General features: G+C 37.5%; 1 non-coding gene across 1 annotated transcript; it reads left to right on the top strand.

The window, feature by feature from the left end:
* The first annotated feature begins 24,910 nt into the window (after nt 1-24,910).
* Nucleotides 24,911-25,017, top strand: LOC141688562 (small nucleolar RNA R71). The gene has a single exon (XR_012561996.1). It is a non-coding gene; the product is annotated as a small nucleolar RNA R71 (small nucleolar RNA).
* The last annotated feature ends 832 nt before the right edge of the window (nt 25,018-25,849 follow it).

Below are 25,849 nucleotides of genomic sequence, written 5' to 3'. Positions count from 1 at the left end.
AGGAACCTGGTCGGCCGGGTGTCGTCTTGACAAAACTTATCTTCGTGGATGTTCTAGTCTTCACGAACTTGTTTTCGCTAACGTTCTAGTCTTTAGGAAATCTTGTTCTCATGAACGTTCTACTCTTCACGAAACTTATTTCTATGGACGCTCTAGTCTTCACGAAATCTTATTTTCATGAACGTTCTCGAACTTCAACCTTCTCGGAATCAAATCATGACTACAAATGGTCAGTAACGTTAGTTTAAGATCTAAACTTTGCTCTTGCCAAAATGTTTTCAATAATCGTTTTTAAGATTGGGGGAATTTGTCTTAGTTTAAGATTAATGTCTTGTGTTTAGCTTTCACTAAGCTTTCTTGGAGGACTGATACAATAGCTTATATTTTTTATCGCTTGACTATTTTATTATGTCCTTTCCACTCAGTTCTTGACTATTTTTCTGCCATTTTACTGGTCTTTTTTCGAGTGTTACCTGCTAACGCGAACAAGACGGAGTTGTGACCTGCTCTAGCAGGTGCCCATTTTCCTATAAAAGAAGATGACAAGTGCTCATTTTCATTCACATCTTCATTTCTCAACTTCTCCCAAACTTTTCTCACAAGTGTTTACTCTTGCAAGATGGATGAAAATCACTTCAACAAGCCCTCTCACTCGGCTCAAGAAGCGATGAACAAGTGTGCTACGATGCGGTCATTGAAAGGTATAGATTTTGTTTCTCCCTATTCTTTTAATCGTTGTTCAAACAGCTTGAAGAGCATGCTAGATGAACTAGCTGATGAGTACCCGAGCACTGTGCATCTTGATGCCTTTAAGCGTAGAAGAGTTCTTAGTAATGTGAACGTTGATACAATGAGTTCGAGCTACTGATTCCCTAAATGTTTCAGAGTTTGTAGAGCCAAGTCCAATGAGAGGAATTGTAACTGGAGTCGGACCAGACCATATGTGTATAAAGCGGCGTTGGAGGTCGGGTTAAGGTTTCTTTTGCATCGATTTATTCCTAGACTTCTTGCTGAGCTGACGGTTCAATCAGCTTTATCCCAATGGATGGGCCTTTATTATCGTATTTATCGCGAGGTTCCATGACCTTGGCATCCCTTGGAGTGTCATGACGTTCAGAAGTTTATTTCTGCTGAAGAGCTCTCCTTCTTCTAGGCTCAACTGGGTTCTGATTCAACATAGGCCTCGTATTCCTCACATCATGAGCACTCACTCCCTTCAACGAAACACAAAGTTTATGGTCTTAGAGTGGGAGAAAGACGATTGGGAAGTGTATTTCCGATGTGACTTCAGCTGCCCTGTCGATAGTGCCTACTACATTCTACATCTCTCGACAAAAGAAATTTATGCTCGTGATCGTCTTATTGAGGACAACGACCAAACTTGTGGATGCCGACATTAGAAGCCTCTCTAAAGTGGGTATTTATTTTCATTATACCCTAGACTTGGTCAAGTTTGTTCTTATACCAATTCTTTTTTTATTTTGTTTTGAGTTGCAAAAGCTTTGTGTAATAACCCCAATTTTTGGAAATTTTTGAAACCCTTATGAATAGTGTTTTTGCTGAATGAGAAAACTTTTCATGCCACACTATGTAGGGGTTCTGATATGGATATTCTGAGATCTTATTAGTACTTTATATGGAATATAAGTGTATGTAAAGATCGTCAGAATCCAATTCCGAACACTTTGGTTTTTTCTGGAAATACACTAGATACGGAGAGAATTGAGTATAAGGTAACAGGATAAAAGGATTTAAATTAGAGGATCATAAAAAGGAATATAATGTATTGAGAAAGGTTAAGGGAACCTAAGTAATAAGATCCCGGGGATGATCCCTCAAACGATAAACGAAAACGAAAGTTAAGCGAACCGTATAACAGATCAGCGATCATTAGGCAAACAATTAGGAAGTTAATCAAAGGGATTAGAGAGAGTGATGTCACCCAACCAATGAGAAGAGGACAAGGAGGGGAGGATGACATCATGAGGATGACACAAGCATGACATAGAAGGGAAGGAAGTGTGGTTGAATTATAACCACACAAAATCAAGGTTAATTAAGTAATTAACCTAAAACAACACAAAAATCAACCAACCAAGCCAATCATTTCATTTTCATCAAACAAAACACAAAAATCTCTCTTCTTCTTCTTCATGCTCTCGGTTTCTTTTCTTAAAAATTGAAGATCCAAGCTCCACCACTTACTATTTAGCAAGGTAATTATCTAAGCTTCCCCATGGATAGTTACATACTTCCTATAAGTTTAAGCTTCTAATTCCAAGCCAATATTTTTCTATAAATCATGGAAGAAGATGGTGAATAGTGTTTTTCAAGAAATAAAATTTGTGTTCTTGAAGTTTTGTTTAGATTAAGCTTGGATAAGGACTTTAAGGGTGATTCCAAGCCATTCTCTTGATTCTCCACTCTCCAAGGAAGGTATAAACTACAAACCCTAGCTTTAGTTTTGAGTAATTAGGATTGAATATGATTGATATAGTATATGTGAAGCATGATGCTTGATTGTTTGAAGTTTGGTTGAGTTGTAGAAGATTAGTTGGTTTTGTGGTATTGTTGGAGTTGTAAATCTTGATAATTAGTTAAAGAACCTAAGTAAAGCTTTTAGTTCATGTGGGGAATAAGTATAAATGGTTAATGTGGATTTTTTGGGACTGTTATGATGTGGTTTGGATGGATGTTGGTTGTATGATTGATTTGGGGTTGAATTGTGATGGTTTTTGAATGGTTTTAAAGTGGGAAATCGCGTAAACATAGCCGTCGTAACGTCCGATTTTCTTTAGACTGTTTTTGTGCATAACATTAGGACCCGAGAACCCCCTGCTAGATTATGACCATTGCCATGTCTAGATAGCTCATGTTACGAGCTTCGTTTTGATATGTAGTTCGTTCGATTCCGATGCACGGTTTAGGAGAAACGACCGTTTCAAGTAATGGCATTTCGCGAACGAAACTTTTCCCCTCGCCTTACTTTAAAACATAGGTTAAAGACCAAAAAGGGTTAAGGTTTAGGAGAAACGACCGTTTCAAGTAATGGCGTTTCGTGAACGAAACTTTTCCCCTCGCCTTACTTTGAAACATAGGTTAAAGACCAAAAAGGGTTAATTAATGTATGAAACAATTATGGTAAGAGTGTTAGGCAGTTGGTAAGACACTCGCGAAAGAATCACCTTAAAACTTGTAAAGGTTAAATCATTAAAAATGGTGGAGCCGAGGGTACTCGAGTGACTTAAGAAAATCAGTAAGCGCAAAACAAGCGTTAGAGTCTAAGTTAGTTAAAGTATAGATTTACAAGTGACTTTGGTTTAATTCCAACTTACTTGTTGTTTATAGGTTACCAGACTCGTCCCGAGCCTTTTATCACCCCAAGTCGCTCAGGCAAGTTTTCTACCCGCTATAACTGTTGTTGTGATGTATATATGTATATGCATTATCTTGCGATAGATGCATGTTGGTTAATTAGCAAATGTTGCAATATATTGAAGCATGCTGATATGGTATATATATGCATGCCTGTTTCGTGTTCTTTCCATATATATCTGTTGATTCAGTTGATAATACCTATGTTAGAGGATAATGGTAATTTGCATATACCCGTAGTATAGGGACCCAAAGGTGAAAACATTTTCTAAAACCGGGAGTCGAGGATCCCGGGTAGATTTTGTATATATGTATATATATATATTTATATATATATATATGGTCATAGTTTTCAAAACTATTAATCGAATAAGGTTTATTCGATAACTTTATTTTATTTTTGAATATTATTTTGAATATTCATTCGAGGACTTACGACTCCTTTTATTTTATTATTTGAATATTATTTGAATATTCATTCGAGGGCTTATGACTCAGTTTATATTATTTAATGAATATTATTTGAATATTCATTTGAGGATCTATGACTCCGATTAATTGCTGAGATATGTTCTTTATTTTATTAAAGAATAAGGTGTAAATAATCAAACTTATTTTCGATTATTCAAATAAAGATAGTACTTTTATATAAGTATATCTTTGGTTATTTAATATCCATTTCAAGTATAAGTTTTAATACTTCTACTTCGATTATTTTTATAAAGATTATTCTTTATGGGAATATTATTTAAATAATAATATTCATACATTTTCTAAATATACTGGGGACTGATTTACTTCATTAAATCAGCTTTACTCCAAACACTCTTTAAAGTGTTTTCGAGTCTTCAAAATGATTTTTAAAAGTTAGAGCGGATCCCAAAACTCATTTTTATATTTAAGATCTTCCTTTTTAAGGGTATTTAAATACTCACTCAAAACCTGAGGGATCCGGCTCTGTGGTGTATTTTATATTCGCAACAAGGTTGCAGTTTTGGTAAATGAATTGATTACTTACCCAACGTTCGGGAAGTAAGTCCATCTATTGAGTCGGCATAAGCAACATGGGCTCAGTGAGCGTCCATGATAGTGTAAGTGGCTCAGTGGGAGTCCATCAAATGCATAAGTGGCTGAGTGGCAGTCCAGCATAAGGTCCTATTACGACCAGGGTGATGACCAGTGGGGAATTCGTCCATCTACTAGTAGAAAAGGTTACTTATGGGTATCTTTGCCTGATCAGCAAGATATCTGGTTTATGCCAAATTCTTTTCCTTTCCAAATTTATTGGATATTGCAATTCTGTTCATACTTTACATGACAGAGGTTTTCAGGAAATGTATAAAGAAGATGTATATGTGGATATATATATATATATATATATATATATATCAGAACTTAATGAGGTATATCATAACTTCATTTCCTTTGATAATTTTGCAAAGATTTAATCTATTCAAATCTTGTCTTGTAGTCTCATCTATGTGATGAACTTTTGAAACTAATTGTAACTTGAACGGGGGTAGTTCAAGTAGTATTTGGGAAAGATATAAGTATTTTGGGGTATCTTGTAACTTCATCTTTTAAACTTATATCTAATTAATAATTGTCTTATGAATGACAAAGATTTTCAGAAAAACGTTGAGACAAGGTTAGATATATGAGATCACCTTGCAACGATATTTTTATACAGTTATACACTGGGACTTTGTGTATATTATGCATGGAAGAGGACTTCCAATATTTTGAAGTATATATGTATATATACTGAATATTTTGCGACTTCATCGCATTAAGATATCAAACTTGGTTCATTTCTTTTGACCAAGACTTTCATGAGTACTATGAGAAGGCTCATATACTATTAATCATTATACATATTATTTTGGTGGGCTTGCTGCTCACCCTTGCTTTCTTCTTTCAACACACAACAACAGATAGAAAAGATGAACAGGACCAAGCTCCCGATTCGCAAGCGATTAGGAGACGTTCCGCAGTTTTCTAGAAGCATTGATGCCGCCGTAGCTGAGGTAGGAACTACCAATAGGCTAGGCTTTCAACTTCTGATGTACCAGATTTATGTATATTTATGAATTTTAATAATGGCAAAGAAATGTAAATTTATTCAGAAAACCTTTTAAGGTGTATTGGCAGATAATTGTGGAATAAAATGACTTGTGGTTATTTTTGGATGTTCATCTCTGAGACTATAACGTGTGGTGTGTGTGTTTATTGTGGGGTCACAGTACAGAGTAGTTGAGTAATTATTAAGATTGGGTGTTATTAAGGGAAATGGAACTCGTGACAACCCGGATCCCCGACCCCGGATTTGGGGGTGTTACACTTTGGATGCACAGAATGACAAGGGTGACGTGATTACCAGGAGTATGGCAAGGAGGGATGCCGAGCAAGTGATATAACGACTCGTATTTATGTATTATTAAAAGTGTAATTATTGAATAATTAAATAAAAATATGTGTATTGATTTTTTTTCAGTTGTATGTTGTTTTATTATTAATTATGTGTGGTTTATTGGTGTGCCAGGGTTATTTGTGTAATTATCTTTTATGACGTATGGGTTTATTTTCACTTTTAGAGTGATTCTATAAAGAATTTATTTCTATAAATATTTAGATTATATATAAAATCATTTTTATTGCTTTGTAATTTTATTAATTATTTTTAGGAATTTATAAAATTTAGAAAACAATATTTCATCAAATATTTATCCCAAAACGATATTCTGATTATAATTAAGAGTAAAATTCAGTATTAAATTCCAGAATGCTTCAAAAATTATGAAATTCTTATTTTATTAAGTTGGGTTATTCCGAGAATTTTAAATTATTTTGGAAATTTTTCGGATCAAATTCACCCGCACGTTTGTTCGCTAAGTCATTAAATTTGGGTATGTCGTACGCTTCAGAAATGTGTTAAAAATTATGAAAAATTATATTTTATTAGTATTTAATTATTCTGAGAATTTTATAATTAGTTTGGTATTCTTTCGGGTTTTATTTACCCGCGTGTTTATATTGTTAAATAGCAAAGTGCGAATCGGAACTGGGCAGGGTAATACACGTGTCAAATTTCGGATATTTAATTGATACGTGGCAGTTCGGGGAAGGAAGTAAAATAAATAAACATAAAACAAAAACACAACACAAAAATACAGAACTCTGTCTCTCTCTCAATTATCACCTATGTTTTTACCCTTTATCTCTTAATTAATTCTCACAATCCCTCCCTGTAATCTCCTATTTCCTTTCTCTTAGTTGCTTTCTTCCGTTCCTTCCCCGTTGTTAGTCGCTAAACACGCGCTAATATTACATGCAAGTATACGAGTTCGCAAGTAGTATAAGATATAAATCAGATTCGATCCCACAGAGACTGTATTGGTTAACTATCTAAATTACGCACCTAAACAACAATGTATGGTTATTAATCAATGCTAAGACGATAACAAATTGAGAATGTTTATAACTAAGAATTACGCTAACTATTATAACTACGAGAATAAGCTTGACTGAGTTAATATATATGACAGACATGGGATTCTAACTTCATTAAATATTTCATTCAATAGCCTTATTATTCTCAACCTTAGCATGCAATGGTGATGACACTAATCAGATAACACGAAACTGATAAACACCAACTTTTACTGCACGAGTACCATTCTACCAGACATCCATAAAAGTGATAGAAGCTGAATAGGCACCAATTATATTGAGACCCTATATGTCTATAGAATTTGACAACATAACGGTTTAAGCACAAGTTATCTATCTTGATTACATAGGGCAAGTAAGATGGTTAAAATTACCTACGAATCATGCATAACAATATATGAACCTATGCTAGCATGGCAAGTTCTAAATCTTTAAATTCACTTTTGCTTCATTAAGAATTAACACGCTATCTTATAAGTTCGCGACGCTCACAAGACGAATACGCACAACCATAACTAGGATATCATACAATCACCACACACTAAGGCATCAAACAATTTAACTAAAGAAATCCATAAATAAATCCTCTAGAACCCCACGATAACAATTAACCCATAATCAAACTCATCGCCAACGTGGGTTCCAATGAAAACATGATATAGCAAAGGTAGTCTTTATGCGAATAAATAAACCAAAGTACAATCAAGAATATAGGTTCAGCAAAACAAGAAACAAGCATCCAAATTACAACTCAAAATAAAGATTCACAAGAATAAACTAGTTCGTCTTCGCCTTTGTTGAATTGTGCCAAAAGGTCTCTTTCCGTCTTCTCCCTCCTTGATGTCTTGATATCTCTCAATATCTCCTGAAAAATGACCTAAGTTATGTTTATATAGCAGTCCATGCATCCAGGAGTCCAGCAATTTGAATTATAAAAGAATCAGGATTTTAATATCCCGACCCAGCGCGGCCGCGCGTTTCACCAGCGCGGGCGCGCTGCCTTTCTGTACTCCCGGCGCGGTCGCGCGCAACACCAGCGCGAGCGTGCCTGCCTTCTGCCAAAACTTCATTTTTTCTTCTTCTTTATTCCTTGCAGCTTTGAGCCAATCTTCCAAGCTTTCCAACACATCCTAAACACCATAATAGCATCAAAACAATGATAATTCTCCTGATTCACGAAGTGAAGCTTGAAATGCAAAAACACTTGAAAACACGTTAAAACACAAATAACTTGAGTACAAATACACCAACTCAAAGCTTATTAGAGCATAAATAAGTGTCATAAATACCACTTAACACACCCCCAAACTTGAATCGATGCTTGTCCTCAAGCATAAACAGACTCAAAGAACAAGAAATAAAAATGCATGAATGCAACTAATATGAATGCAACGATCCCCAAAGAGTAACTAAACCAATAAACTAGCAACACCTCAACAAATGCAATTTCTCGCATAAAGATCTATCAAATCTCCCAAATCAATCTACACACCAGAGACGTATGTGTGTGCAAATGCTTACAGATATACTATTACAACTAGATCGATAATCATAACTCACTACTTATCAAAACAATCGCAAGTTTATAAACAGAATAAAAGCTAGACTCAAAATAACTTATAACACTTCAATTCTTATATCAGAGTTAACGTGGATTCACGCTTTTATTCACCATAAAACAACATAAATATGCTTATTTGATCGTGTAATGAGTGAGGTCCACAAAAGACTTATACAATAGTACCCATGTAGCGAGCGTTAGGTTAGCGGATCCCAGACTATAGAAGCCTTAGGTCACTAGGCACAAAGTCCCCTAAGAACTTAATAACTCGAGTACTAAAGAGCCCACTCATGATCAATTTTACATAACACTTATTCTTTTTTTCTTTTTTCTATATTTTTTTCTCTTTTTTTTTCTTCTTTTTTTTTCTCAATTTCTGAATGAGTGCTTTTCGCTCCATCTCATTCAACCCTAGACTACTCATTAAAATATGAGCCGGCTACTAGCCATTTGACACCTAGCCACACAACTAGCAATGAAATCCAATTTCTCCAATTTTTAAATATCCATGTCTTTTATAATTAAGAGAATACCATAAATTCTAAATATAAACAAGCGATTAAACCTCGACAAACCAACAAATCATGACTACGATCTAGCACTGTAGCAACCTATAAGACTTAGTGAAATACAAATGTCTCTAGTATGCAAATTAATCCAATAAGACTCAACATCACTAAATACAACATCACTACACTAACATCAATATCACCAATTAATCGGAAAAATTATCTAAGGGAATCATGATATAATGCAAATGTATGAAATTACATGAACAAACTATCATAAAAACTACCAAAAATAATAAAAAAAACTATATGGCAAAATATATGCAACTATATGAAATAAAACTATCATGAACATGCAAACTATATGAGACTCACATAAATATATTCCTTCAACTACTACCCCCAAACTTAAAATATTCACTGTCCTCAGTGAAGGTAATAGTAAGGAATCAGGCATACCTACTCTGAATCAGAATCCTCACCCTCAAAGGGTGGAGTGTAAGGTGTGTCCGGAGGTGGATACACGGAATCCTCACCAAAAACTGGCCACTGAAAGTCAACTCCGGTGGCTCTAAATGCAGTCCCAAGTGCCTGGGTGAGATCGCGTGCAAAATGACTGTGGATGTCAAGCATCACATCCATTTTCCTCGCAAGATGCCTTTACTACGTCGAACTCAAACCAGCTCCCATCTCTGCTCCTGCTGCCTCCCCCTGCTGCTGCTGCTGCAATCCTGATGGTCCAGCCTCTTCTCCATACCGAGCTCTCCAAGCTGCTTGGCTTGCCTGCTGTGTACCACCAGCGTACATCTGATCGCGGGGCACACCTCTTGGCAGATGATCAAACATGTAACCAAGCCCCTTAGGATCGGGCTTTCCTCCTCCCCACTCTTGGATGCTGTGCAACGTAGAACTGTCAATAGGAGCACTAGGAATCTGAAGCTGCTTATGTGCGGGCCAATGAACACCAATTTCCACTCACAACTTCGTCACAATGGACGCATACGGAATCGCCCCAGTAGTACCTCCTCTCAAAAACCTCAGGATCTCCTGATATATCACTATCCCCAAATCAATGTAATCACCCTGCAAAATACCCCAAAGCAGACGAGCACGCTCCACCGTAATCTAATGCATATGCGAAGATGGCATGATGTTAGCACAAATAAACGAGTTCGAAGCCCGTGCATACCTGTTCATGCATGAAGCAGGGAATGTGGAGTAATCAGTAGTTCCCCTCTTGAACTACCAATGAGTCTCAGGCACACAGAGAGTAGCAATGATGAGATCCAAATTGAAGTCCTCAGGAGTCTTATCGTTCCAAGTGTCCTGGCCCACCTTCCTCACAGGCTGCTTAATCACTGTCCTGATAGCCTCAACACTGTACTCAACAGTCCTCCTCCTCACCAACGTAAAACCATTCTTCTCCGCCTTGGCGTTGGCGTAGAACTCCCGCAAAACACTCATGGGCACAACAACGGGAGCCTCACAAAAAGGAACCCAACCCATCTCCAAAATCATCTCCAACAGCTTACCATCTTTTCCTGATGGAAGAAATCCTCTCTCCTTAGCAATAGGCTTCGAGAGAAGCCTCATGTACTCCTCCTCAGCCTCAGGAGTAGAGAACCTGGGCCTCACACCACTCGTAGCAGAAGAATCGGTGGCGCTGCTTCCAACTTGAGTTCTCTGTCTTTTGGGTGCCATCGGATTGAAAAAAGAGCGAATAAAAGCTTAAGTGTTTAGAGAAAATCTGTGTTTGAGAGTTTGTGAATTGGTGGAGAAGATGTATGCAAGTGTATGTATTTATAGGTGGAGGGGTGTGAATTTGATAAGGAATAGAAGTGGGAATTGATTATGGGAATTGTGGGAATAATGGAATTGATTAGGAGAGGGAATTATGGGATGTGGAAGAGTAAAAATCGGGTTAGAATTGATTTTAGAATTAAAATCCAGATTTTCTCTAATAAAACTGCTGTTTTTATCTTTTTTCTAAACAGGGACTCGGTGCGGGCGCGCGCCAGGACATCGCGGGCGCGAGCCAGGACAGCGCGGGTTTAATATCCCATATTTTCAAATATTATTATTATAATTATTTGGAATTATTTATGTGATTTTATGTGAATTTTAGTGAATTACCTGATAATTGGAATTGATGTTTGGGTGTTTATATGTGATATTATTTGAGTATTTTAATTTTTATGTGCTCAGTATGAAATATAGATAATTGTGATATTTTTCTGGTAATTTTTGGACTGTTATATGATTTTATAATGATTTATGAATTATTGATTATTTTCTGAGTAATTACCAAAATTATTTTATAAAGCCGGGAATCTTCCAACCTCAACTGTTTTTGCGTTTTTACAGCCCGAAACTCTTCCGAAAACTCCTTCCTAACCTAATCTGGTAATTCCGGACATTTTCCGTGTTTTGACTTTTTCGATCCGGATTACGGTTTGACCCGTGCGTGACCCAGCGCAATATTTTCGATACGACAATCATTTCGGTAATAAAAAAAACCCGTATTCTGGAGAGACGAGATATTTTACATTATTTTCGTATATGGTGTTTTATAAAAAGCTCGGTTTTAATAATTATCCAATTCTGGTATTAAATTATATCGTTTTAATAGTAACTTAGCGGCTAAGTAATCTATTTTCGAATCGTTTAGCAGTTACTTAGCGGCTAAGCAACAAATTTATCGATCCAATATGATCCAATGCGTACCAATATTCTATAAGTATAAATATTTTTTTATTTAATAATTAGTATTAAAAATCAGTTTTTATTTTATTTTTCAGAAAAATAGATTTTTCTCTCAAGAACTAGGGTTAGGGTTTTGATTTGTTCTTGAAGATCAAAGTAGATTTGGGAATGATTCTGTGGTCCAAATCACAAGTATGGATATCCGTTTTGAAGCCCTTGATCCTCTCTATCATATTCTACCATCAATTTGATCAAATGACTGGTAATTTTCAAACCCGATTTCTAGGGTTTATAAGTCGAATTGGGGCTTTTTGATATAAGGGTTATGGGGTGATTTTGATGTTTGATTAAGCTTCTTTGTCAAATTTGCTATCGATTCATATATTCTAGTGTATCAAACGATTCCCGGAGTGGCATATTCGAGTTCATAAAAATTGTTGAATTTTTGAGTTGATTTTCTGTTCTTATTGCTGAGTAATTGTTAATATGATTACATGGGTTAGATTGTATGTTTGATAAGCTTCAATTTCTTATATATAACGTTAAATTTGGTGACGTTTTGGGGAATGGCCGGATTTTACTCAAGCTCACCGGCGTTGCTCGAATTTTTGGCCGGAGTTGTTGAATTCTTGATCGTTGGTAACTGTAATTGTTAGTTCTGAGATGCTGGTATCGTATTAAGCGAATTTGGCATAGAAACGAACTCGGTCTAAGGCGTTATACCCATGAATGGAGCCTGGCCGGAAAACGGAGCTCCGGTGGACGGTTTTCTGATTTTCCAGATTCCGGTCCATGTTCTTGTTTTCCGGTGACCCGTTTCCTTGACCCGGTTCAACCCGTTTTACTCTTGATCTGACCCGCTTTTGATCTGATTTCCCCCAAACCTTATTCCTATCAACTGTTTTTGGATTTTTTTTTTCCTTTTTAAATAATTCAAAAACTTATTTTTAATTTCTGAAAATTCATTTTTATTTTGAAAATCATTATTTTAATTCTGAAAAATTATTTTAATTCAAAATAAATCCAAATTATTTAGTAAATTAATTTTTAGTCGATAATTAATTATTTAATTAGTCAATTAATTTAAATATTAATTGATTAATTAATTTAATTAGTTATTAATTAATTTTAATTGATTATTTAATTAGATTTAATTATTTATTTTGATTTAAAAATTCTGAAAAATAGTTTCGAGCTTTAAAATATTAGTTTAAATTATTTTCCAGGCTCGATAATTTTTATAATATTATTTTCGGGTGTTCGAGCCCTATTATTTAATTATTAAATGATTCGGAGACCCGTTTTAATTCCGAAAAATGTTCAAAAATTCATATTAAATAAATCATTCGTCCGTTTAATACGAAACGAACGCGTACAGACTCAGAAAAATATCCCGCTTTCAATAAAAATACTTTCGAGACCCGAATTCTTTTGTTTCGAAAGGTCGCTTGTTTTACGAATCATTTTGAGTCAATTTTTGATCGATAAATCATATTTTTGACCTGATTTCAGTTTTAAACGTATCGAGTCGAACCTTTTGACGAATTGAGTCATATGTGATATGAATTATGTGATACGTGGATTGTGTGCTTACGTGTTATGTGAATTATGTGCATATGTGGATCAAGAGTCCTGTATTTGTCTGTTATATTTATGTGTGTGCTATCGTATGGGTAGACGATAGGCTTTTGACTCGTAGTTCGTCGAGTGGTTATCGATTAGACAATTAAAGTTCTATATTTTAATTATAGATGCGGATCATTCGAGTTGATCAAGACAAGATGTTGGATAAAGAGTGAGATGGAATGGAATTGGATAACTGGCTTCTAGCAATCGCAGGAGCAGCATATCAGTCAAGTGTTGAAAAGAAGGACGGTGATGTTTTAAGACAGAATGTCAGAATAAATGCGTCTTTACGAGTGTGACTAACTGCTAAAACCCAAAGGCAAGTATCCCTATCATCACTTATCGTTCAAGTGATATTTATTTTAAATCTTATCATGCAAGTATTGCTTTCCCTATTCAATTCGTAATAGATAAATGTTTTATATATCGCTGAATTAAATAATTCTATTTATGCAAGTACCCTCTGCTATTCTATTTTAAGAATAGTTAAATGTTTTACTTATCAAATTACTGGATTTATAAATGTTTTGGATTTTGAGAAAGATGATTTTGTTGCGAGAATTCCTGCCCAAGTGATTGGGGGAATAAAAATTATTTAGGATGTCGAAGGATTCGACTCCTTTTTCAATAAAAAAGGTTTTTAAGATTGGAATGGTTACTGGTTATTGGTTATTGGTTACAGCGTAGGTGATCGAGATATCGGTCCAGCTGTAATATCTTTCAAGGCTAGTTATGCCTTTTCTGGCACCCTATAGGTACCGTATGTCTTCGGCATACAGGTAGTACCTATATTTACGGTATGGCTGCGGGATACCGGTGTTGTTTCACGACTGATCATCGGGAACAACATGAAATGTTACTGGTTCCAATCTAAATTGATATCTAAATTTCTTTATTATTTTGATAATCATAGAATAAATGATTTATCAACTGATTCCGTTTTAGATTAAAAGTACTGATTCTGTTTTGAATTAAAAGTACTGATTCTGTTTGGATTAAAAGTGAATTGTGGCTTTGATTTAGTTTCTGATTTTGAGAATACTTAGTTTGTTGTTAAATATCAAAGGTGGTATTGTATAAATGACTGATGTTGACTTCAGTATGGGTGTTGTGAGCATCAAAGTTCTTATTGATATCTAATTTGATATGACAGCAAAATAAGTATTAATATCAAGAGTTGAGTTTTGAGTAAAGTTTATGATTCATCCATAATCATTGCTTCTTCTTGTTGTGGTAGTTTACGATATTTCCGTAAACACTGTATTACGAGCTTTGTTCTCGTCAAGATTCAAAGTATAGCTGAAGCCTTTCGCTTGAAAATATCAAAAAGAGTTTTATGATTCAGCAATTATGATTTTAAATGTTCTGCTCTGATGCAAATGTCGGTTTTATATCAAAAAAACCATATATATTATAATGATCTTGCTGAGCATTTCTTCCGCTCATACTTGCCTGTTTTTTTTAAATTTAACCTCCAGTGAGGATTAGTTTGCGCTGTTCAACTACGTAATTAAAGGAAGTAAAGAAGAAGCTTTTGGGAAAGTGGTTGGTCCAGGGTTTGCGGACTAGTGTAAGTTTTATTGTGTAAAGTTGTTTATATTATATTATATTATAGTTGTATATTTTATTTGGGCCTAGTGTACTTCATTTCGAAGTTATACTAGTGGGTTTAGTTTTGAGTTGGAATTTATTGAAAAGAGTTTAAAAGAAAGAGAAAATTTATTGGTAGAATTTGGATATCTTGTTTCTAGAACTGTAACCTTAAAAGATCTTAAATTAGTTTGGGGTCATAAATGATAATTATCTTCCACTGGCATTTATTTATTGATTTAACAAGTTAATTTGGATTGAGATTTTATATTGACGACCAAATCCTCTGACCCCGGATTTGGGGACGTTACAGTGGGCGTGCTCACATTCTGGAAAACCGGCACGGGCGCGTGCTAGGACAGCGCATGCACGATTGGTTACTGGAAAAACGGCACGGCCGCGCGCTTGGTGAGAGCGGCCGCGCCCAGCTTCTGTACCTGGCCCCGAATTTTTTCCTTTTTCTGATTTTTTTGTGTTTTTCTTTTTTGTTCTTGCTTCCTCTACCTACTAATGTACAACATACTTGGGTTGCCTCCCAAGAAGTGCTTCTTTTACGTTGCTAGCTCAACGTAGAATCTCGATATCAAGTGGACAATAAAACGGCACTAACCACCTTACAGTTTGTCGTATCACCATAATAATGCTTCAACCGTTGACCATTTACCTTGAATGCTTGGCCCAGATCATTCTCAAAAATTTCCACCGCTTCATGTGGAAACACAGTTTTGATGATGAAGGGCCCTGACCATCTTGACTTCAACCTTCCAAGAAAAAGACGGAGACGAGAGTTGAATAAAAGAACTTGTTGCCCTGGCACAAATTTCTTGAGCACTAGACCCCGATCGTTCCACCTCTTGACTTTCTCCTTGTACATTTTGTTGTTCTCGTAAGCCTGAAGTTGAAATTCGTCAAGTTCGTTCAATTGAAGCATCCTTTTCTTTCCAGCTGCATCCAAGTCCAGATTCAATTTCTTTAAAGCCCAATAAGCTTTATGCTCAAGCTCCACCGACCAATGACACCCCTTACCATAAACCAACTGAAATGGCAACATTCTCAATGAAGTCTTGTATGTTGTTCTATAGGCCCAAACAACTTCATCAAGCTTCAAAGAACAATCCTTCCTTGATGGACATACCACTTTCTCTAAAATACGCTTTATCTCTCTGTTAGATACCTCAGCTTGACCATTTGTCTGAGGATGATAATCCGTAGCAATGCGATGATTCACATTATACCTCTTCATCATGGCAGTGAACTTGCGGTTGCAAAAATGCGACCCCTCATCACTGATTATGACTCTTGGAGTCCCAAACCTTGTGAATATCTGCTTGTGAAGAAAATTAAGCATGACTTTCGCATCGTTCGTTGGAAATGCCTTAACTTCAACCCATTTTGAGATGTAATCAACCGCCAACAAGATATACTGATTGTTGCAAGACGAGACAAATGGCCCCATGAAGTCAATTCCCCAAACATCGAAGTCCTCAACCTCGAGAAGCACATTAAGAGGCATCTCATCCTTTCTAGTCATATTACCCACACGTTGACATCGATCACATTTCAAAACGAACTGATGCGCATCTTAAAATAATGTTGGCTAAAAAAAACCTGCTTGAAGAACACGAGCTGCTGTCTTTTCTCCACCATGATGTCCCCCATAAGCCGTTGAGTGGAAATCTCGCAAGATCCCCCCCCCCGTTTCACTGTAAGGAATACATCTCCTGATGATTTGGTCAGCTCTCTGGCGAAAAAGAAACGGCTCATCCCATATATACCACTTTACTTCATGTAGAAACTTCTTCCTTTGAGCATAAGATAAGTCGGGAGGCATGATGTTACTCACAAGGTAGTTCACAATATATGCAAACCACGACTCTTCTTCTTGCACTCCAAACAGCTGCTCGTCGGGAAAAGACTCATTTATCAATGTCTTATCCAATGAAGTAGCATTAGGATTCTCTAAACGTGAGAGATGATCAGCAACTTGAATTTCAGTTCCTTTTCTGTCCTTGATCTCTAGTTGAAATTCTTGGAGCAAAAGAACCCATCTAATCAATCTAGGCTTCGAGTCCTTCTTCGAGACGAGATATCGAATGGCGGCGTGATCAGTGAAAACTGTCACCTTAGTCCCAAATAGATAAGATCGAAATTTCTCAAAATCGTAGATAATAGCCAAAAGTTCTTTTTCCCTAGTAGTGTAATTCAGTTGAGCACCATTTAGACTCTTACTTGCGTAGTAGACTACATGAAATATATTGTTCTTCCTATGCCCAAGAACTGTTCCAACTGCATAATCACTTGCATCGCACATCATCTTAAAAGGTTCATTCCAATCAGGTGCAGTTATGACCAGTGCCGAGATTAGACTCTTCTTTAATGTCTCAAAATCCGCAAGGCACTCGTCGTCAAACTTGAAAGGGACATCTTTCTCTAGTAAACTGCACAATGGCTTTGAAATTTTCGAGAAGTCTTTAATGAAACGCCTGTAGAAATCCACGTGACCAGAAAACTGCGAATTCCCTTAATAGAAATAGGTGGGGGAAGATTCTCAATTACACCCACCTTGGCCTTATCCACCTCAAGATCCTTACTAGAAACCTTGTGCCCGAGAATTATGCCTTGACGCACCATAAAGTGACATTTCTCCTAATTGAGAACCAAATTGGTCTCAACGCACCTCTTGAGAATGTGTCCAAGATTTTGCAAGCATTCATCAAAAGAATCGCCAAAGACTGAGAAGTCATCCATGAACACTTCCACATTCTGGCCAATCATGCCAGAAAAAATGGCCATTATACATCATTGAAATGTGGCTGGTGCACCGCATAGACCAAAGGAAATTCATCTAAAGGCGAACGTACCGAATGGACAAGTGAAGGTAGTTTTCTCTTGATCTTCTGGAGTGATACAAATCTGATTATAACCCGAATAACCATCCAGAAGACAATAGTACTCATGACCAACTAACCTGTCAAGCATCTGATCAATGAAGGGAAAGGGAAAGTGATCCTTCCTAGTGGCCTTGTTTAACTTCCTGTAGTCCATACAGACTCTCCACCCCGTGACTGTCCGTGTAGGAATAAGCTCATTCTTCTCATTTGCTACCACAGTAATACCACCTTTCTTTGGTACACATTGAACCGGGCTTACCCATGAACTTTCAGAGATAGGATAAATGATCCCTGTATCTAGCCACTTCATAATTTCCTTCTTTACTACGTGCTTCATGATTGGATTAAGTCTTCTTTGCTGCTCGACTGTAGGCTTGCTACCATCTTCTAGCAGAATTTTATACATGCAGTAAGAAGGGATGATTCCCTTGATATCTGCTATAGTCCATCCAATTGTCGATTTGAACTCTCTCAGAATTCTCAAAAGCTTTTCCTCATCGCTACCTGAAAGGTCAGATGCAATAATAACAGGCAGAGTAGATGCATCACCTAAAAAGCATACCTCAAATATTCAGGTAAAGGTTTAAGCTCAAGAGTAGGAGCTTCCTCAATAGAAGGCTTGAGGCGTTTAGGAGCTTTGTTCACTTCTTCCATTCCAAGAGATTCAAAAGGCATATCTATCTTCCTCTTCCAGGGAGACGCATTCAAATATTGCAATTGCTCATCTCCTTCATCATCTTCACTGTCTGAATTTCCCAACAAGGCTTTTTCTAAGGCATCAGACCTTAGCATTTGATCAAGTTCCGATGTGACCACCGAATCGACCAACTCGACTTTTAAGCACTCCTCATTATCAGTAGGAAATTTCATAGCATTGAACACATTGAAAGTCACATCCTGATCCGACACTCGTATTATAAGCTCACCCTTCTACACATCAATCAAGGTTCAGCCAGTTGCCAAGAAAGGCCTTCCCAAGATTATGGGAATCTTCTTATCCTCCTCGAAATCAAGAATGACGAAATCAGCAGGGAAGATGAGTTTATCCACTTTGACCAAGACATCCTCCACAATACCTCTCAGATATGCAATAGAACGGCCGGCCAACTACATGGTCATATAAGTTGGTTTGGGATCAGGTAAGTCCAATTGCTTGAAGATTGACAAAGACATCAGATTGATGCTAGCTCCCAAGTCACATAAGCATCTGTCAAATGACACTTTTCCAATAGTACATAAAATAGTGAAGCTTCCTGGATCTTTAAGCTTTGGAGGCAACTTCTGCTGCAACACAACACTGCATTCCTCCGTTAGAGCGAAAGTCTCTAAATCATCTAGCTTTACCTTCCGAGAGAGAATACCTTTTATAAACTTTGCATAACTAGGCATCTGCTCGAGAGCCTCAACAAAAGGTATGTTGATATGAAGTTTCTTGAACACCTCCAGAAACTTCTCGAATTGTTTGTCCAGCTTTTTCGTCTGCACCCTCTTAGGAAAAGACGGTGGAGGATAGATCTGTTTCTCCCCTGTATCACCCTCAGGCAAAGTGTGCTTAACAGTAATCTTTCTTGGTTTCACTTCTTCATCCTGCTGCTTTGCTTCTTCCTCAACCCCAGCTTCTTCAATCAACTCTTGAGTTTAATCGGGATTTGCTACCTTCCCAGACCTCAAAGTGATTACCTTAACCTTCTCCTTAGCTTCCCTCTTTCTTGGAACTTCAGTGTCACTAGAAAATGTACCAGGTTTACGATTTAGCAAGGCATTGGCAATTTGCCCAATTTAATTTTCCCAGGTCTTGATAGAAACAACTTGACTCTTGCACATGAGCTTCAACTCCTCTAATTCAGATTTTTCATTAGCTTGTTATAGCTGGAGTTGTTGTTTTGGGGCATACCGCGGTTGCTGAAAACCAGGGGGGTTGTACTGCTTAGCTGATTACTACTGATAAGGCTGTTGAATCGCATTCTGAGCATTGCTCCAACTGAAATTAGGATGATTTCGGTTGTTTGGATGATAGGTGGATGGCACAGATTGCTGCGATCGCTGAAAGTTGCTCACGAACTGAGCTGATTCATTAGAAATTGTGCACTGATCAGTCTCATGGGCACCAGCACAAAGCTCATAGACACTAGTGATTTGATTAACTCCATAATTAGCCAAAGTGTCCACCTTCATTGTCAAAGCCTTAAGTTGGTCAGCTATAGCAGTTGCTGTATCCAACTCCAGAATTCCTACTACGTACTTTTCCCTGAGTCAGTCTTTGGGAAGGAATCTGGTACTCATTAGCAGCCATCAGTTCAATAAGTTCATAAGCTTCATCGTAGCCCACTAGGCTCCTCCTGATGCTGCATCAAGTATGGGCCTAGAGGTAGGACCCAATTTTTAGGGCAAAAACACGCGCTAATATTCACGCAAGTATACGCGTTCGCAAGTAGTATAAGATATAAATCAGATTCGTTCCCACAGAGATTGGTTTATGTTAAGTTCAATTTATGCACCTATGTAACAATGTATGGTTATCGCTCAATGCTAAGACAAATAACAAATTGGGTTTTTATTAAACTAAGAGATTATACTAAATAACATTAACTATGAGAATTGAAGTTGAATTACTATATATGACAAACATGGGATCCTAACTTCATTAAATACTTCATTCAATAGCCTTATTGTTCTTAACCTTAGCATGTGATGGTGATGACACTAATCAGATAACACGAAACTGATAAACGCCAACTTTCGTTGCACGAGTACCATTCTACCAGACATCCACAAAAGAGATAGAAGCTAAATAGGCACCAATTATATTGAGACCCTATATGTCTATAGAATTTGATAATATAACGGTTTAAGAACAAGTTATCTATCTTGATTACATAGGGCAAGTAAAACGGTTAGAGTTACCTACGAATCATGTATACACATACATGAACCTATGCTAGCATGGCAAGTTCTAAACCTCTATATTCACTGTCGCTTCAATAGAGATTAACACGCTATCTTATATGTTAGCTACGCACATAAGACGAATAAGCACAACCAATACTAGGATATCAATCAATCACCACACACCAAGATATCGAAACAAATTAACTATTGAAATCCATAAGTAAATCCGCTAGAACCCCATGACAGCGATTAGCCCATAATCGAACTCATCGTCACCATGGGTTCCAATGAAAGCATGGTATAAACAAGGTCTTAATAAACTAAATAATAATCAAAGTACGAATAAACGAGATCTAGGTTCAACAAGAACAAAAACGAGCATCCAAAGTTACAACTAATTCAAAGAATCACAAGTTAAAAACAAGATCTTCTTTTTCGGAGTTGTTCTGTGCTTCTAGGTCTTCTCCTTGGTATCCCAATCTTCCCGGATGATGAAAACCCTTCTTTTTAAGTATATATACGCCCCTAGTGGACCTGGACCCTTAAAATCGTCAAATTCTACTCAAAAAAGGCTTTTTCAGCGAAATCAGCGACCAGCCGCGCCCTGAGCGGGCGCTCAGCTCTGCTGAGCGGGCGCTCAGCTACTGACTGGGAAAAATATTCTGATGAATCTTGTTTTGACCATAACTTGAGTTCTACTCGTCAGAATTAGGCGATTCAACTGCCCACGCGAAGCTATTGAGATTCTCTACAACTTGACAATGGCCTTGGCTTCCAATTCTGATCACTTTTCATCATTTTTCCTTTAAAAGCTCTTTTCTTCATTTAACTGATACCTGAAATGCATTAATCACAAAAACACATCAAAATACCAACAGCTTGAGTCCAAAACACCAATTTAAGCTTGTAATAAAGCATTCCAAGTGGATATAAAATCCACTTATCATACCCCCAAACTTGAATCGATGCTTGTCCTCAAGCATAAACAGACTCAAAACTACAAAACAAACCTAATGCATGAATGTAACTACGTGAATGCAACTAAATGATAATGCAATCGATCCCCTCAGAATAACCATAACCAAATGAATAAGCCAATGCCTCTAAGAATGCAATGACTTTAAACAGAGCTCGAATAAATCCCACAAACCAACTCACAAACCAGAAACGTGCGTGTGTGGATGCTTAACAGATATACTCTCGATACTAGATCAATAAGCATAACTTTTCTATCATCGAAACAATCAAAAGTTTATAAACAGAATAGACAATAAACGCATTATGACTCACAACACATCCTTTCTACTAGAGTTATACAAGGATTCACACTATTATTGAACACATAACAAAGATGCTTATTTGACCGTGCAATGAATGAGGTCCCAAAAGACTTATGCAATAATACCCATGTAGCGAGCGTTAGGTTAGCGGATCCCAGACTATAAAAGCCTTAGGTCACTAGGCACAAAGTCCCCTAGAACTTAATAACTCGAGTATTAAAGAGCTCACTCTTGATCAATTATGCATAAACACATACTTTTTTCATTCTTTTTTTCTTTTTTTTTTCTCTTTTATTTTTTTTCAACAATTTCTGAATGAGTGTGTTTCGCTCCATCTCATTCAACCCTAGACTACTCATAAAAATATGAGCCGGCTACTAGCCATTTGACACCTAGCCTTACAACAACTAGCAATAAAATCGAAGTTTTTCCCCAGATAAAAAGAATCAGTGTTTTTACGTCACTACGAGAATATCACAAATTCTAAATATAACCAAGTGATTAAATCTCAGCAACAAACAAGTATGATCATGATCTAGATCAAAAGCAACCCTATAAGACTTTGTGAAAATATTTGTTTCTGGCATGCAAATTAATTCATTAGGACTTAAACATCCCTCTATTCCTCATCACCACACTCAAATCAACATCAACTTATCCAATATCATAGTTCATCTTAAGGGATCATGCTAAATATGCATGCAAATGCAACTATATGAAATTACATAAAAACAAACAAATATGTCCTAAATGAACAATCATACAAAAATATGAATGAACTACAACTAAACATGCAACATGAATCTATATAAATCTATATGGACACACACTACTAATCCTTACATTATCACCCCCAAACTTAAAATTTTCAATGTCCTCATTGAAGGTAATAATAAGGATTTCAGGCATACCTAGTCGTCGGAAAGATCACCCTCTTCGGGTGGAGGATCAGGTGGCCAATCAACCTCGCCACTAGTGTCTCGGAAAATAGTACCGAAAGCGTGTGTCAAATCTTCAGCAAAATGACGGTGAATGTCGTGCATGGCCTCCATACGCCTAATTACTCGCCTGTACTGCTCGTCACCAACACCAGTCCTATCAACTACCTGCTGCACATGAGAAGAACCCTCTATAGGCACTGGAGGATCCGTTCGGCTACCCTCTACATCATCAAAGATATATCCCAACCCCTTGTCAGGGGGTGCACCTAAGAATGAATAACTCAAGTGATCTGGTAGTGGGTTGAGCTCAAGTGTGGGAGCATCTTCAATAGACGGCTCGAGACGCTCCTGAGAAATTTTCAGCTCTGCTAACCCAAGAGAATCGAATGGCACATCCAACTTCCTCTTCCACGGAGGTGCATTCAAAACCTGCAGTTGCTCTACTTTAAAACACTCCTCTTTAGCTGTGGGTAACTTTATTTCCTTGAACACATTGAAAGTGACCTTCTGATCATGAACCTTCATCGTAAGCTCTCCTTTTTGCACATCGATCATAGTTCGGCCTGTAGCCAAGAATGGTCTTCCCAAGATAATGGGAATCTTCTTATCTTCCTCGAAATCAAGAATTACAAAGTCAGCAGGGAAGAAGAGTTTATCCACCTTGACCAAGACATCCTCCACTATACCTCGTGGATAAGCGATGGAACGGTCAGCTAGTTGCAATGACATGTATGTTGGTTTCGGCTCAGGCAGACCGAGCTTCTTGAAGATAGATAAGGGCATCAGATTGATGCTAGCTCCTAAATCACATAAACACTTGTCGAATGACAAGTTTCCGATGGTGCAAGGAATAGTGAAGCTTCCAGGATCTTTAAGCTTCGGAGGCAACTTCTGTTGCAGCACAGCACTGCATTCCTCCGTTAGAGCAACGGTCTCTAAGTCATCGAGCTTCACTTTCCGAGAGAGAATACCTTTCATAAACCTCGCATAGCTAGGCATCTGTTCAAGAGCTTCAGCGAAAGGTATGTTGATATGAAGTTTCTTGAACACCTCCAAAAACTTCTCAAACTGCTTATCCGGATTTTTCTTCTGCAGCCTCTTTGGAAAAGAAGGTGGAGGATAGATCTGTTTCTCCCCTGTATTACCCTCAGGAGGAGTGTGTTCCACAGTAGTCTTCCTTGGTTCCACCTCTACTTCCTTCTGCACATCTTCTTCAGGCACAACTGTATTTTCTGAATCTTGAGATTTTTCTGGCTCTTCGTCTTGCTGAACTTGGGGGCTTGCGACCTTTCCAGACCTTAAGGTGATGGCGTTCACCTGTTCTTCAACTTCCCTCTTGCCTGGATTTGTTTCTGTATCACCAGGAAGCGTTCCTGGTGGTCGATTCAATAAGGCATTAGCAATTTGCCCTATTTGGTTCTCCAGATTCTGGATAGAAACAGCCTGGCTTTGGCATATAAGAGCCTGGTTTTTGTACATAAGCCTCAACTCCTCCAATTCATATTTTTCATTCGAAGATAGACCTGCATCATTAGTTTGTTGTTGAAGTTGGAGTTGTTGTCTTGGTGTAAATTGTTGCTGAAAACCATGAGGGTTAAATAGCTTATTTGCAAACTGCTAGAATGGCTGTTGCATCGCATTCTGATTGTTGCTCCAGCTGCAGTTAGGATGATTCCAGTTGTCAGGATGATAAGTGTCTGGAACTGGTTGCTGCGATCTCTGAAAGTTGCTCACAAACTGAGCTGAGTCGCTAGATATAACGCATTATTCTGTCGCATGTGGACCTGCACACAGCTTACAAACACTAATTATCTGCTTAACACCATAGTTAGCCAGAGAATCGATCTTCATAGACAACGCCTTTAGTTGAGCAGTGATAGCCGTAGCTGTATCCACTTCAAGAACTCCTGCTACCTTGCCCTGTGGATATCTCTGGGTTGGATACTGATATTCATTAGCAGCCATCAGTTCAATTAGATCATAAGCTTCCTCATAGCTCTTTGCCCATAATGCTCCGCCTGATGCTGCATCGAGCATGGGTCTGGACTGTGCTCCCAACCCATTGTAAAAACAAGTGATGATCATCCAATCAGGAATTCCATGATGAGGACACTTCCTAAGCATCTCCTTGTAGCGCTCCCAAGCTTCACTTAGCGATTCTCCCATTTGCTGTGCAAATTGAGTAATAGCATTCCTGAGTGCAGCTGTCTTCGCCATAGGGAAGAATTTAGTAAGAAACTTCTGAGCAAGATCTTCCCAAGTAGTAATCGAACCAGCTGGTAGAGAGTGTAACCAGCTCTTAGCCTTGTCCCTCAGAGAGAATGGAAACAGTCTCAGCTTCACAGCATCTTCGGAAATACAGTTGAACTTGAAGGTGTCGCAGATCTCAATGAAATCCCTAATGTGCATATTGGGATCTTCCGTTGGAGAACCCCCAAACTGGACTGAAGTCTGTACCCATTGAATTATGCCACGCTTGATCTCAAAGGTATTAGCTGTGATAGCTGGCCGGACAATGCTAGATTGAATGTCATTGATCTTGGGTTGAGAAAAATCCATGAAGGCTTTCGTTCGTGCTGCTGGATCTCCCATTATAATGAGTACCTGAAACACAAACAAATAAACCGTGAAAGTAAAAGAATCTGAGTCAGTGAACTTTAACGACCACTGATGACAAACATATAAACTAAAAATTAACACCGAGTCCCCGGCAGCGGCGCCAAAAACTTGTTAGGGCAAAAACACGCGCTAATATTCACGCAAGTATACGCGTTCGCAAGTAGTATAAGATATAAATCAGATTCGTTCCCACAGAGACTGGTTTAGGTTAAGTTCAATTTATGCACCTATGCAACAATGTATGGTTATCGCTCAATGCTAAGACAAATAACAAATTGGGTTTTTATTAAACTAAGAGATTATACTAAATAACATTAACTATGAGAATTGAAGTTGAATTACTATATATGACAAACATGGGATCCTAACTTCATTAAATACTTCATTCAATAGCCTTATTGTTCTTAACCTTAGC

Source organism: Apium graveolens, chromosome 9 (assembly GCF_009905375.1).
Source record: "Apium graveolens cultivar Ventura chromosome 9, ASM990537v1, whole genome shotgun sequence".
NCBI classification, from domain to species: Eukaryota; Viridiplantae; Streptophyta; class Magnoliopsida; order Apiales; family Apiaceae; genus Apium; species Apium graveolens.
The sequence above is the reverse complement of the archived record's forward strand: the minus strand, read 5'-3'. Positions and strand labels throughout refer to the sequence as shown.